The sequence below is a fragment of the Culex quinquefasciatus genome, chromosome 2 (genome assembly GCF_015732765.1).
Source record: "Culex quinquefasciatus strain JHB chromosome 2, VPISU_Cqui_1.0_pri_paternal, whole genome shotgun sequence".
Lineage (NCBI taxonomy): Eukaryota > Metazoa > Arthropoda > Insecta > Diptera > Culicidae > Culex > Culex quinquefasciatus.
In genome coordinates, this window is record NC_051862.1 from 51708288 (window position 1) to 51722826 (window position 14539).

General features: G+C 34.5%; 1 protein-coding gene across 2 annotated transcripts in view; it reads left to right on the forward strand.

The window, feature by feature from the left end:
• The first annotated feature begins 1701 nt into the window (after positions 1 to 1701).
• LOC6045914 (prolactin-releasing peptide receptor) overlaps positions 1702 to 14539 on the forward strand; it is a 194775-nt gene continuing 181937 nt past the window's right edge. For both annotated transcript variants that reach the window (XM_038254203.1, XM_038254202.1), the window contains exon 1: positions 1702 to 2190. The gene's annotated coding sequence lies outside the window, so the exon portion shown is untranslated. The remainder of the gene's footprint in view (positions 2191 to 14539) is intronic.

Consider the following 14539-nt stretch of genomic DNA (forward strand, 5'->3'; position numbering starts at 1 on the left):
TATTTTTTTTCTATAAAAAGGATTAAAAAGTTCTACTTTTCAGCACTTAGGTTGGATTTGAACATTTCACTTTAAACTCCTTTTAAATGGTGTTTTCGAAATTGCAAGGAATAATGTATGTAGTGCGTCCATCCCGGGAATTTGGTTGTGGAAATAGTCGAATAATTGAAAATCCATCAGAATTTTAAAGCATTACAATTTCAACTCATTTTTTTCTAATTTCAGTGATTTAAAGATGATTTGTAAAATATATTTTATGTATAAATTATCTAGATCGATCCAAAATTTCGCATGTACTGATATTATTTTATTTGTTTCCTTTTTTACATTTTTTAAGCTTTTCTAATTAGGCTTCATCCATAAAGTACGTCACGCTAAAATCAGCTAAAATTTACCCCCCCCCCCTTTGTCACGCTTTACCTATACTTATAACACGCAATGTCACACTTTCACAGACCCCCCCTCCCCCCTAGAGCGTGACATACTTTATGGATGACGCCTTATGTCGGGACTCGCAAGCGTGATTGCCTCTCATTCAGTCGCATTTTTCGAGACAAAATTTGTCTGATCACGCCTTCCGTTGGATGGGGAAGTAAATGTTGGCCCCGGCCTAACCTAGAGAGTGAGGTCGTTAGCTCAGTCCAGGTGTAGGAGTCGTCTCCCTGGGTCCTGCCTCGGTGGAGTTGCTGGTAGGCAGTTGGACTAACAATCCAAAGGTCGTCAGTTCGAATCCCGGGCGGATGGAAGCTAAGGTGTAAAAAGATGTTTGCAATTGCCTCAATAATCAAGCCTTCGGACACCAAGTTTCGAGTAGGAATCTCGCAATCGAGAACGCCAGGGGAATGCTGTAGAGCGAATAATTTGATTTTTTTTGATAAAAAATATTTATAAGAGACTTATATGATTTCTGAAAAATCTACAACCCTGGTTAGTGAAATGTTTTATCAGTTTCTCTCAAGTAAAGGTGATTTAAGACAGGGGCTTCAGTAATTTGATGAATCAGGAAGACTGGGTTAAGGACCGTTGAAAAAATGAAAAGAAGAAAAACGAAAACAAACTATGCAGTTTTTTAGTTGAGTTTTCTTTGACCTATTTGCAACGTGTAATTTAATAAATTTCTTTTTCCGTCACTTTGTATTTTTTAACATTGTTACTGTGATTTAAATAGGAATGACTCTATGCGTAACTTTTGCTTAATTTGTTTCTGTTTGTTTACTCCCAAAAAGCTGTTGATCTTTTCAGATATCTCAGGTTCTAATCGATGTGCTAATTACGCTAGCCCTTTTCCCAAGCCCACAATTATCTTTTCGCCGACCCTCGTCGTTTTCTCTAATGTTTCAACTTGCAGAATACCCTACCGATAATGAGAGCGACGTTTTTATTCCCAATTTCTGTCTTCCCGCCAACTTCGGGATGGCTGTAACTCACTCTCAATCACTCCGAGAGCGGCCCATCCCAGTTGCGCTAGCACGTGTCCCGTGTGGGCGGCTGGCCATGTCTGGGGTGCCGTTGGCCAGGACCCAAGACCCAGACGGCCACATGTTGAGTGTTTTGTTTTGATTCACAAACTCACACTCTCTCGCTCTCTCAATTCACGAATTTTCTCTCGCGGGTGGAAAACTCACTTTTAGTACAACGTGCGGGAGTGATTTTTAGTACTCGTTCACGCAACGGGCCACTAGTCGCGCGGTATCAGTCTTTTATCACCGTCCAACCGGAAGACGGTTCCAGTAAGGCGGTTTCAGTAACGTTCCAGCACGCGTCTCGGTCGGTTCGTAGCCAAACTGCGGTGGTGGTGCGTTCAGTCTGGCTCTGCCGGGGAGTTTGTGTTTGTGCGTTTGGCGCTAGCAGGTGTGTCCGGAAAACAAGCCGTTAAATTTGACGAAAATTAAAAAAAAAATTGGTTAGTTTGAGACTATGCTGTTAACAAACAATGTTGAATTAAGTGAATATTTGTGAATTTTGTTCTGGATGAATAATAAGTAAAAAAATAAAAAAATATGATAATGTTAACACAGAAGTTTTTCAAAGAAGATAATTGTGAATTAAACGCAAAATTGTGAAGAAAAAATTAAAGTGAATGGTTATCAAAATGTCTTAACGAATCGTACTCAAATTCAAGTATCAAAACAATATAGGATATAACAACCGTTGGTCACTTTGGTTCGGTAGAGTGAGAAAATCAAAAAGGTTTGTATTCTGCTTTCTACAAATTTCAAGCTTTTTCAAAACACTTAGTTTAGGCGAAAGTATTTGTTCCATAATATTTATTTGCTCATATTAATTAAATATTCCACAATAGATTTTTTTTTCTTGTGGAATTCTTCACTTAACTACAAAAAATAGGGCAGAAAGCAACACAGGTATTAAGGCATGGTTATAGTTACGCTAAGGCCAAATATTGGCATAATATCAATCCATGAACACATTTTATAAATGTTTTTGCCGATTTGTGCATTGTTCCAATAGTCATATTTTTAAGTTAATCATGACTTATTTTATGGAGAGACGTGGTTGATGTCTTCCATCAGAAATCAAATTTTATGAATCATTAAAGTAAATTTTCTAAGGCTGGTACAAATTTTATTTTATGTTTTTGTCTCTCACATCTTCAAGATTGGCCCGAAAATCAGGGGGCAATAAATATATTTTTTCAAAAAACTTCTTAATTTCAATGGAAAATTAAATGCAATCAGCTGAAATCAATTTAAAATGCATTCTCCTGCGTTCAGAATCATTTTTAGCATGTTTGGGTTGATTTAAAAATCGATAGAATTTTTGAAAATTGTCTATGTTTATTAACGCAAAAAGTTTTTCTCTCATTTTTTTGTTTTCGTCAAATCTAACTTTTTTTTTGAAAACTAATGATTGCAAAACAACTTAACTAGTGTAAAATGCATTTTTAAAAACCTTTTTCCATGCAAATGTTGAAACCATGGCTTGTTATTTCACTATTTATATTTTTAACTTTTTAAAATTTAATTTAATTGTACTGCTCTTTTTTAGGATTCAACAAAAACTTATCTGCGTTATTCATGGTATTGTTTGCATAAATCCATGCTAAATATAGTTGTTAAAGTTGGTTAAAATTTTAAGCACTATTCTCAAAATTTATAAGCAAAAAGTATTACAAAAACCTTTAGTCAAGATAACAATTACTCTTTTTCTAAACTTATTGATTATTCCTAAAAGTTTTTTGAGAGTATCTTTTTCTCATATTATCACGTCCTCTTCTGATTTATTGTCTAGTTTTTTAAGCGTCATATATGATTATAAATTGAATAATTAACGGTATATAATAAACTTTTTATCAAAAAATTCATTGTTTTATAAATATCATTTTCTGTTTTTTTTTTTATTTTTGCCTTCCTCACTGAGGTAAGGCTATAATCCTGCTGGAAAAATGAACTTTTGAAAAACAGCTCGTAGACCAATATTCATGTATACTTATCGACTCAGAATCGAAAGCTGAACAAATGTCTGTGTGTGTGTATGTGTGTGCGTATTCCCCTTGGTGCTCAAAATTCTTGCCACGTTTTTTCGGCACAGGCTGATCCGATTTGAGTCAAACAAGTTGCATTCGATCCGTTTTGGTACCCCCTGCACTATTGAATTGTTTGAAGATCCAATAAGTAGTTCAAAAGTTAAGTATAAAAAAGTGTCGGAGCTGACACTTTGAGTCACTTATCTATATGAAAACTATGTCCGGATCCATCATCTGGCCCATCGTTGGTTAGGTAATCGAAAGATCTTTCCAATGAATTCAAAACATTGAAGATCTGGCAACCCTGTCTCGAGATATGTTAACTTAAGTGATATTTATGTACTTTTTCTATCCACCGGCAGTCACGTAAGTGTACTTTGTACACAGTTTGTAAGGGCTCTTGTAAGAATGGTGAAAACACGCGACTTCCCAAAGGTTGCCTAAACTATGTCCGGATCCATCTTCCGACCCATCTTTGGTTAGGTAATGTAGTCTTTACAATGAGTCTATAGCATGGAAGATCTGGCAACCCTGTCTTGTATTATGACCGCTTAAGTGATATTTGTGTATTTTTTTGAGAATTAGATGGAATTTGAGTCCAAACCCATCGTATCACCAAATGTTGGTAAAAAGTGAGGAAGGCTAAAACCACATAGGTGGATTAAGTTAGTTTTTATTTTTAACTCCATATGAGCAATTATCTACCAAAACCGGAAATGGATTTTATTTGTATTTTTTTATTTGACTCAAACTTTGTGGGGGCCTTCCCAAGTAAGCTATTTTGTGTCATTGGTTCACCCATACAAGTCTCCATACAATTTTGGCAGCTGTCCATACAAAAATGGTATGTAAATATTCAAACAGCTGTAACTTTTGAGTGAATTTTCTGATCAATTTGGTGTCTTCGGCAAAGTTGTAGGTATTATTGAGGACTTTTGAGAAAAAAATAGGTACACGGAAAAAAATTGCAGCCATAGAGAAACATGGTCAAAAAATCTGCCGCCGAGTTATGAATTTTTGAAAAAATAGTGATTTTTGGAAAAATCGAAGTTTCATGCAAAAACAAGTTTGACATTATTTTTAAATGCAAAATTGAATTTGCAATCGAAAAGTACTTTACAGATTTTTTTTCAAAGTATTTTTTTCGAAAAGATCAAAAAATTTCACGAATGTTTCATGTATTAATTGCTGAGATATCGTCATTAGAAAATGGTGGGCTGTTTGGGTGAGACTAAGAAAACTTCAATTGTCGTCTTTCTTTTTCTTTAAGCCGCTGTATCTCAGCAACCAGAGGTCCAATCTTCGATGGCTCTTAGACAATTTTATAGCAAATTTTCTAAACTTTTCAAAAAAAATATTTTAAGAAATGGTCACTCATGGTCACTATTTTGAGTCAAATCCAAAAATACAAAAAATAAAAATGGTCGAAATCGGCCGATTTCGTAGAGAGTTGCTCATATGTTCTTTTCGTTTGAAGCACGTGACTGAATAAAAGTAGTAGTCATATTTTCACTTGTCTTACACGCCTTTGAAAACATGAAAAAGAGAATAACAGCGTTAATACAAAACATCTAAGTCAACTTAATATTTAAAGCTTTCAGCTTGTTCATAAAAATAAAACATGCTTCCTACATGGTTGTTTGCAGATAAAAATTAGAAAAATATTTTCTATTTTTTCTTATTATTCAAATCTTGGAGCGTATGTTTTTATTGGGTTTTAATAAATGTTTAAATTTGGTTAAATTAGATAGATTTACACACAGTAAAAAAATCCATCCATCTGAGCAATTCAATGAGATTTCGTACATTCGATTTTTTTTGTTCGTTTGTCTTCGGCAAAGAAAAATATTATGCACGGTAATTTTTTTTGGTGGATTTTAATTTAATTTTTTTGCTATTAAAACTTGATTTGCAAAAAAAACACTATTTTTATTTTCTGATATGTTTTAGGTGACATCAAATGCCAACGTTTCAGAATTTTCCAAATCGGACAACAAATCTTATGAATTTTGGAATAAATATTGATTTAATATTGGTCGCAAAAATTTGTCATCTTAATTTTTCGTTAAAATCGAATTTGCAATCAAAAAGTACTTTCTGAAAATTTGGCATTTGATGTCCCCTAAAAAATATCAGAAAATAAAAAAAAAATGTGTTTTTTTGCAAACCATGTTTGAATGACAAAAAGTGAAATTAAAAATCACCAAAAAAAATTACCGTGTTTATTTTTTTCAGTGTACTCCTTATCCATACCTACAACTTTGCCGAAGACACCAAATCGGTCAAAAAATCCTTCAAAAGATACAGATTTTTTAATTTTTTTATGGACAGCTGCCAAATTTTTATGGAAAATTATATGGAAACGGCTTTAATGGGCATACCGAAGGTCATAAAAAAGTTTCAGCCGGATCAAAAAATACAAATAATAAAATTATAGAGAAAATACCGATTTTGTAGAGAATTGCTCATCACCAAAATGTGTAATTTTATCACTTTTCTGGTGTAATGTCCACTTTTTTAGTCTAAATTGAGGTAAAATATCATCATAAAAGAGGTACTTTCAAACCTTCCAAAATTACACCTTCCAAATATTCGCATTTTTTTACCGTGCCGATTATTTAACAAACATAAATGTATAAAAAAGCCAAAGTAGTTGGTATAGTGGTAAGTGTGGTTGCCTCTCACCCAACTTGACCTGGGTTCAATCCCAGCCAACCCTGGTAGGCATTTCTAGAGATGAGAAATGTTTGAGCACGTCTTTCTTCAGCTGGGGAAGAAAAATGTCGGTCCCTGATAGAGGCTTAAGTTAGCTCATTAGGTCATCCCAGGTGAAAAATTCGTCTATCTGGAAATTGGTGCTGTTAACTGTGTTTGATTGTAAACTGTTAGAAAAAAATGGACTGTATTTTTCCGTTAATTCCATAGAAAACAAATATTTGTAACCATTTACCGAATAACACTCCTTCAAGAAATAAAACCAACCTAATAAATCTCTCACATCCTCAAAAAAATTGTGTGTGTATAAAAAGTAGCTTTGTCATCGAGAAAGAAATCACGAAAAAGGCGAGAGCTTTATCGTAGCGCCTTTTTTCGGCCCGTCTCTCGCACTCTGCGGTCTCACCAATTCCCGTCCGGAAGCCATCCATAACGGCGCGTTGGACCTGCCACAATTTCCGGTCACCGTTGGCGACCGTCCGACGACGGCGCCAAATGATATTTGCGTTGGCGCGTTACGAAATTGCCCGAATGTGTCTAAATTAAAGCCACGTTTGTATTGGAGCTGCTTTTATTGCCTACCTTTCGGCGCAATGAGGCTCGCAAATTACGCCTGCAAGTTTGTTGTTCGCTGATGCTGCTTCTACTAAATTGGAGTGAAAATTCAATCAACACGTTGAATTTCAGCGAACTGGTCGGGCAGATTTAATCTTGGTGCCGTCGTCAGTCTGACGCGAACATCCGGAAACGCTGATGTAAAACCACAACAGCAATAACCATTGGACCGGAAATGGAAGGGGTCTTTTGTGTGTGTGTGTGTGCGTTGTAATTTTGAAATAAGCCCCATAACGCTCCACTTTTCTTCTTCCTTTTTCACTGTGCTGGTTTTGTTGTTGATGTTTTGATGGAGCTCGAGAATCAACCCCCTGGGGTCTTCAACAAGGAAGAAAAAAATCAATGAATCACTCCCTTTCAGAAGGATGGTAGAGTAGTCCTTTCACAATATCTAACGGACTGTGCGCCCCCTATCTCTTTTTTCGCGGCCATTTCCGTTGGCTTTTCACGGTCACGGTCTCAGTCTGTCTGTCGGATTTTTTTCTGGTTTTTTTTCGCCAAAAAAGGAAGGGTTTCTTTCAAGATGCCGCCATACTTTGGGGGGAGGCGAAGTAGCTTATATTATATTTAACGAGCTTGTGGTGAAGTTTAAGCTGCCGGATGACGGAAGTTTTGCCATTTTCATCCACCGATCTACGATATAGAGACGACTACAATGTTGTCCCTTTAATAGCGAGCTCCGTGGGTTCCGTTGGTTTATGGCGTAGCGGCAAGTTCTCAATTATTAAGTATTCTTGCATATCGTGGTGGGTGGGCTGAGCAGTTGCAGTGCAGTTTGTGTCTCCAGGGGTCGTGCACGAAGGGAAAACATTATTATGATTGCATTTGATTGAAATGTACACATTTTAATATACTGTATGGCGTGCAACCACTGGGTCGAGTTGCCACTCATGGAAGGATAAATCGTGACTGGGAATAAATTGAGCTTTATGTTTTGTTTAGACATTTTGAATTTAATGTTTTTTTAACGATCAATTGAATTTGATATTGATTAGTCACAGTAGCAAAGTTCAGTTCAATTAACCTTAGTTATTGTGTATGATAATTTAAACTGATTTATAACACTGTTTCATGTAAGCACGTGAAACATCTCATAGAGATTTTTTATGACAAGATGTGCAGTTTTTAATTGTTTTCCCAATACAATTTAGAAAAATTCCAGGCCGAAAATTAATTCATAAAAAAATCACTTCCTGAAGCGTGAGTTTTGTTCATGAATTTAAGAACCACGAAAGAGTTTGACTTTTTCCGTGTGCAAGAACGGACTTATCAAACTGCTAATAACATTTCAAGGTCAACCTAGATTGCTTTTCAATCTTTGACAAAGTTGTTTGGCATAATATTTCACTTTCCAAGGCTAACCAAAGTATGCCAATTTTATACGATCTACCGGTCCTCCCTAAATGGTTATATAAAAAGGCCATTTGACTGTTTTTTAAACTTATTTGACTTAAAAATTATAATGCAAAGCTTATTTGTTTTTTTTTACAAAATGAAATCTTCAATGTTTGAAAACGCTTTATTTGTTTCAAACTATGTAGGGACCTTCCCTATGATTAAAGAAACTTTTTTGCGTCATTGGTTCGTCCATAATTGCTTGCAATTTCTGGGCAAATAGTGCCCTCATCCTCCCCTGTCGATTCAGAATTGCGTTGTTGTTCGATCACTACGAGCTCAAACTCGACCCACTTCAACGAGTCATCGCTGTGGTAAACTTTACGCAGTAGGCCTGGCCGCTTTTACGTTTGTGCTGTTTCAATGCATTCTAATGCAATGGCACACTCCAAATGTTAAAAAAATACAAAAAGAAAACTAGGCGTAATCTAACCTAAGGCTTTCTCCAGGTTCCGTTTGAAAGGTTGGCTGCGCAAGGGTTCGATTAGATTAGATTTATCAATTGTTTGTGTGTGAGTGTATAATAGGGTGACAAGAAAAAATTTAAATTTTGGAAAAACTCAAGAGACAGTCTCTGCACATCGGTAGAACTTGAGATTCAAAAAGAGGGATTTATACAGTGCTGCCTCTAGCGGTGGAGAGCTCCAACTTTTATAACAGATTTTATAATAGATTTAACCGAGGGGTTGATCAACAGCACGATTTTTTCTCCAGCCTGAGCAAATAACTCGAAACACAACTTTAGAACCCCTTGACTGATAGAAACTGGCATAAACTGTTATACACATAAAAGAAAACAACATCGTAGCTGGCCATGCAAAAAAACAATTTTCTAATGTTTACAAATTTCCGTCCATCTTCAGGAACCATTTTCGTTCATATTCCATTGCGTCCTAGAAGAAACGGATTTCCATAAAAAAAAAATCTGATGAAAAATGTTTAGTGTGAACATCACTTGATCGAGAACCAGAGAAGTTCCATCTGAATGGATTATTTTCCGGTGGTTGGGGATAGTTGGATTTGTTACGAGCATTATTTTTATGAATCTTGTACAAAGAAGACATAAGTTGAACTGAAATAAACATTACGCTTGAAAGGTACGGTAGTTATTTGAAAACAAGTGGTTCAATGAAGCAATTTTGAATGTGCCTCCAAGTGATCACTTCTGTTGTCTTAGTTGATGTCACCAGGCCAAGATTTTTTAACTTTCAATCTGTACTCTTGTTAAGATGGTTGTTTATGGAAGACGCAAAACGCAAAACGCTTAACATTGCGTGTGATGGCCAGTTTAACGGAAACACATTTTCACTCAATTTTTAGTTGATAAAAAGGTGCAAATCGTGATGAACTTGTTTGTTTTGATTCGTTGCCACGAATGTCAGTCTAACTGGTATACATTTTCTTTTATGAGATCGTAGTGTGCTGAGAAATCATCCAGGACAAATTTATCGTAGAACACTAATGATCTGATTTCTCGTCACACTTTTTGAGCACAAATTTGTTCAGAGTTCCACGGATGTGGTCTCTGGCACGATTCTTTAGGTAAACATAAGTAACTGGGCCAATTTTAAGCCAAATTGGGTAAGGTATAAGGGTCTCCATTTATCGTCGAACTCTGTATGGAAATAAAACGCAAAAATTTATTGTGAAAAACAAAAATTTCAAAATTCCTCCCATAGGTGGCGTTAAATATGTCAAATCATTGCACAGTGGTCCAGATCGCCAAATTAAGTGGAAAATGGATTTTCCGAAAAATTGTGAAGTTTTGTAGCTTTGGTGTCTTCAGAAGAGTTGTTGCAAATGAAAAGGGGAAACTTTTAATGTGGTTGAAAATAATGGTGGTTCACGATTAGGTTCACAACTTTGTCCAAGACAAGAAATTTCGATCTCGTAATCTACGCCTTCTAAGACCAAATTTATAGAAAGCACCTGAGCAAACCTTCAAAAATCAGTTTTTTGAACGTAGCAATTCAGGGTTTTAGAGAAAAGTGATATTCGAGGCACATTTGGAGTATTAAAAAACAAATATTTTATTTGTTGACAATTTAATTTGTACTTGAGGATAACAAATTACAGCCATTTTAAGGCAAAAAGATGAAAATTTAAAACTTAAATATCTCGAAAAGGCGCACACTAAATTTTAAGCACCAGGTTGGATTTGACACAAGAGATCCAACACTACAAACGCTGAAAAATTCTCAGGGGTGTTTTTCTTTAAACTCGAGATATCTTCATTTGAAAAAGTCTAATTTTCAAGTAAAAACCATATGGGAATCTGCCCTTAGAATGGAGCCAAAGTTTCAAAAAAATCGATTTTTGCCATATTTTGGGTTTGTATGCAAAACCATTATTTAAACCCAAAGCTCCAAAACATCACCATTTTTCAGAAAATCGATTTTCCACTTAATTTCGCGATCTGGACCACTGTGGCATTGTTGAATCGAAACAGTAAAGTGTGAAATTTTTGACGTACAACTTTGTCGAAGACCGCAAAACGATCCGAGTTAACCCTGACGAGTTATTAGCGAATTTAAATTTAATTAAATACTTACTTTTTGCATTAAACTTGGTCATTTGAATCAAAAAGCAAATTTTTATTCTGGTTGACACGAGAAAAATCTGTCATCCCCAGATTTATCCAAAAAATCCCTTCATCAATTATCGTCAACAAACATTAAAGTGCCTCAATAAAAACCTCAACTCACCCTCAAACCCTCAAAATGTCAAACATGTCCGCTAATCAGCCTTCTAAATTTCCCGTCACGCATCCACACTCCCAGGCAGCGATCCCCGCAACTGCGATAAGATCATCTCGAGATAAACCAACAACCAAACAAACTCAGCCCCGACTTCAAGAGTTTCACTTGCGGAGCCAGCCAACAGCCCGAAACCAGTCAACTTTTCACATTTCGAACCCCCCGTCCTAAGTGTGTCTGCCCGAAAAAGTGACTGTCGCACTGAAAATTGGGTTTTTTTTATCGTCAGTGAGAAAAAAAGAGAATTTATTTTTTTATTTTTAAAGCTCAAAACAAACGAAATTTGTACGATATGATGGTGGATTTTGTCACTAGAAAAGCGAACTTTAAAAAGTTTCAAATGTTTTCAACACAACAGAAATGAAAAAAAGAGCCAGACATTTTTATGCTAATCGTTTCAACGAGGATAAAAAGGGTTTAAAATAAACAACTTCATGTAAGCATAATGGTCTGAAAACTGCGAAAAATTAAATGCTTCCCGTTTTTGTTTGCCTCGTGAAATTTAGACTGAAAATTTTGTATGAAAATACAAATGTCCAAAAACTTCACATTATGACTGAACAATAGAAATCAAAAAAACATTTCAAGTCTTCTTTCCTGTGGATAGAATTAGTATCCTCGAGAGCAGCAAAAATGATAACAATAATGGTAATTTTCGGGCACTTTCACACCGCCAAATAAAAACATTTTGCTTCCGGTTTGCTGCGGGCACTTTTTCCCTTCCGAACGGGGGTGGAGGCCAACCATTAGATGATGGCTACTGGTTTGGGAAAGTAAGAGGGAGTGTGGGGAAATATAATTATCATTTTTGCTACTCGAAATAAAACAAAACGATGCGGGAGCAACTGTTACGAATTTGTTCCTGGTGGTTTTATTTCACGTCCTGCGATGCTATGATGATTATTACTGGGCATTTCCACCCCACTTTTAACGATTTCACATAATTTGTCCAATGCTTTTTTTTCCCTTCAACAAGTGGGAGAGAAAACACAATCGAAACAGTGAAAATTAACGCACGGCAAGCCCCGGCGACATAAAAGCAAGTGCGAAATTTAATTACGTAATTCTTGCCAATTTGGGCTTTTACCACCCTCTGACACGTGGAAAAGCGCGTGGAAAGCGAATTAATAAAACATTGTGTGACAGTTTGATGAGGGAGTGTAAAAGGGGCTACTTAAAATGGACACAGCTAAGTGGAACTGTTGGTGAGTTTTCTTCAAATTGCATAATTTAATGATTTTTAATATTTAATATAAATTTTCTAGAATGTACATGAGTGTACATTTAAAATCTTATCCCATATTTAAACTGGATGTTGCCGCTTTTTAAATGAGATATTTAAAAAATGTTTTTTTTTACCAGAAAGTAATTAAAGTATTTATAACTTTTTTAAAATGCATGCCAAATTTGCACATATTTTACATGTGAACAAATCTCTACGAAATCTTCCGATTTCATCATTTTAATTTTTTGTATTTTTTTATTTGGCTCAAACTTTGTGGGAGCTTTCTCTATGATTCATTTTGTCAGGGTGGCCACTCAAGTCGGGAAATCGGGAAAGTCGGGAAAAAGTCGGGAATTCGTCAAAATCCGCCAAAAATCGGGAAAAAGTCGGGAATTAATGATTTTATGTCAAAAAGTCGGGAATTCTGAGCTTTTTTAACTCTTGAATAAATTTTGTAATATTTTGTACAATTTTCAAATTGAATTCACTCATTTCTGCTTCAGTAACTTACTTTAAATTTAAGGTTATTTTCACCATTTCAATATATTTGAGTATGGAAATGCTGTTTGAGACCTTTAAAATCTTTATGAATATTGGAGTCTTTGACACAGATTTTCATAATATTTTTTATGAATCAAATGATCGCTTTAATTTTTGTTCATCAAACAAGAGGTGAAAAACTAATATAAAAATAGAGCAAAATGGCCAGCTTAGAATCATGATTCTATTCCATTTTGTCACATAATTGAATTGTTTTTTTTTCCAAAGCTTGATTTTCAGTTTGCGGAAAACTTAAATTTCGAATAAAATCCAAAATTGAAAAAGATTTTTACGTTTTGAAAACATAAAGAAAATATTGAAATTGCAAAAAAAATAATCCAGGAAATTTTGAGTTCTTGCATAATTATTTAAAAAAATTGTCTCTTCAAACAGTCGCTTAAAGTAAGTGGGAAAACATAGAATCATATCAAACTGAATTTTCATTAAAAAAAAAAACAGTTAAATACTGACCACTAGAAAAATTAACATTGATTAAAAAATTCAATATCAAAAATTACATAATTAAAAAGGGAACTTGGCAAAAACATGTTCTTTTATGAATTCCTTGACATTTTTCTAAATTCTTTGAATGAATAATAACAGCAATTACGCTTTAATCATTCTTTGATTTAAAATGATGATGAAGTTAAAAAAAAAAAAATATCAAAAACTATACGTTTGCCAATTTAAAAAATATCATAGAAGTTGTAAGTATTGTTGAACTTTCAATTATTTTTTCAAAGACTAGTTTGAAAGACCTAATTGTTTGTGTTTCTACTCTGAATCATAATAATGAAATTACATTTTGAAGTTTTCTTTATTATTTGTTGTTTAGTTTCTGTATTTTCAAAAATGCCTATATTTGAATTTTTTTTAATTCATTGAGATTTTTTTTTCGGTGGTTAATATTGACTTTTCTTATAGAAAGTTTTTTGTTTGAAATAATTCTTTAGATAATGCCTATTATTTGAGCATTCTGGAAAAGTCTGGAAAAAAGTCGGGAAAAAGTCGGGAATTTGAAAATGGAATTTGAGTGGTCACCCTGATTTTGTGTCATTTTATGTCATTGGTTCACTCATGCATACAATTTTGACAGCTGTTCAAACAAAAAAGGTACGTATTTATGCAAAAATCTGTAACTTTTGCAGAAATTTTCTGAATTTTTTTCGGCAAAGTTGTACAAAGATGACAATTTAGAAAAAAATAGGTATCGTAATCTGGGGTGAATCGGGACTACAGTCTGAATAGGGACAGCAGGTTTTAGAGCACTTAAAGCTTTTAAATTTGGAAATGGATGTACACATTTTGTTGGCCTTAGTCTGTTCTTACCGAAACCAACCAGAAAAATCAAAATATTGTGCTCCAACATGGTCCCAATTCGCCCCATGTGTTCCGATTGACCCCAGTTTACGGTACACGTTTTTTTGCCAATTTTTAATAATTTTTTTTAACAAAAAAAATCAAAACTCCAAAATCCGTATTTTTTTTATTTTTTGTATGTTTTAGGAGACAAAAAACTGCAGCTTTTGAGCCATAAAGTCATATAAAATTTTGCCAACGACAAATTGGTGTTTTTTTTTGAAAAAAATGTGATTTTAGTAAAATTATTTGGCATCAGTTTATCATGTAAAATCAGATATAAGGGGCTATTTTTAACTAAATTTTAATTTTAACTGAAAAATCCTGTTTTTTTTATTTTGTAAAACAGTGTCCATGATTCTCCATTCCTAAAATCTTTTTTTTTCGAAAAGTTTAGAAAATTTCCAATAATTTTTTTAATGGTCATTGTAGATTAAACCTCTGGTTGCT